This window comes from Haplochromis burtoni, unplaced genomic scaffold (assembly GCF_018398535.1).
Source record: "Haplochromis burtoni strain Fernald_Lab_line unplaced genomic scaffold, NCSU_Asbu1 Contig_55, whole genome shotgun sequence".
NCBI lineage: Eukaryota > Metazoa > Chordata > Actinopteri > Cichliformes > Cichlidae > Haplochromis > Haplochromis burtoni.
This window is the reverse complement of record NW_024582416.1, coordinates 120,059-121,334: the sequence shown is the minus strand read 5'-3', so window position 1 is coordinate 121,334 and position 1,276 is coordinate 120,059. Positions and strand designations below refer to the sequence as shown.

At 48.4% G+C, this 1,276-nt stretch overlaps 1 protein-coding gene across 5 annotated transcripts in view; it reads left to right on the top strand.

The window, feature by feature from the left end:
* LOC102293743 (palmitoyltransferase ZDHHC14) overlaps positions 1 to 1,276 on the top strand; it is a 58,469-nt gene that overhangs the window by 32,776 nt on the left and 24,417 nt on the right. The gene's annotated exons all lie outside the window — the stretch shown is intronic.

Genomic DNA, 1,276 nt, shown 5'->3' with positions numbered 1-1,276 from the left:
GCAACTGAAAATAGTTGTGGATGATTACTATACCTTTCTAATGTGACGATGTTGTCTCTGGCTCTCTGTCTTTCTCCCTCCCTCCCGCTCTGTTCCTGTGCTACTGCGAGTGTAACTACCGCCCCTCCCCCCTCTGCTCAGCCCAAAGCACAAGGCTCGCGTGCAGAGTGAAGCGGGAAAAAAGTGAGAGAGAGAGAGAACCCCATGGCTTGCGATAAGGAGCCGGCTCTAAGAGCCATTTCGTTCGCGACCGACACATCACTATTCTATCGTGATATCTCATTTTCTTATCGTTGCCCAACATTATACCAGTGTTACTGTGAACAGTATGATATGGCCCAGCTCTAGCGGTAGGTGTGTGGTGGCAGCTAACATACTCTCCAACCTGGCTCTATGGTGAAGAGCAGGCGACTGACAATGTGAGCCACGCTAGCGCCCGATGACCAAGGTGTTAGCTTGCTCGAGTGGACCAAGCTAGCTCTCAGGTTAGCAGTCAGGAGAGACGGGGTTTCTAAGAAGGAAGGAGGGTGGCCCCTCTGTGACACAAGCATCACGACTGCCAGCCGATCCTGGTTGGAGCAATGATGTAGAAGCTTCAGAGGACGATGCTGAGAGAGTGCTCCCCGTAGTGAGACACCGAAGTGAATATTTGAAAGAGAACTCACAATATTCTGATTTAAAAATGTGTGCTTGACTTTCTGATTCTGCCTCTCTGCTGCTAAAAATTACTGTATGACGTGACACAAGTCTGTCAGTATGTGCCTTTCTCTTCTTTCCAGCGTTACAGAGATCAGAGAATGTGCTTGACAAAGATTTTACTCTGATGCTTCAGAAACGCCCTCCGCTTATCATCGTTCTTTATTTGGCTTGATAGGAGCTAATTTAAATATAGATTTTTACTGTGCAAAGAATACCTAAACGATGCAGCATTAACGCCGTGGAAGGTGAACAGAGCTCTGAGTTGTTCTCACCCTCATTTGTTTGAGTCGGCAGAGAAACGGGACGAGTGTGAGTATGAGACTGGGATGGCGCTCTGTAGGCAGCGACCACAATGAGACAAATTCAATAGAAGAGAACTTTGTGGCTGCATTTCCTCTGCTCGCCTTTAGAAATGTCAAACACCCACATAAGCCTGTCAGCCCGTACCCCCTGTGCGCGCACGCACACACGCGCGCACGCACACACACAGCTCCCTGCTCATTTCTGTGTTCACTAAGAAAGTTAGAAGCACTGTTATTACTCTGCAGAATATTTTGTGTGGCAGCAGGCTCACACA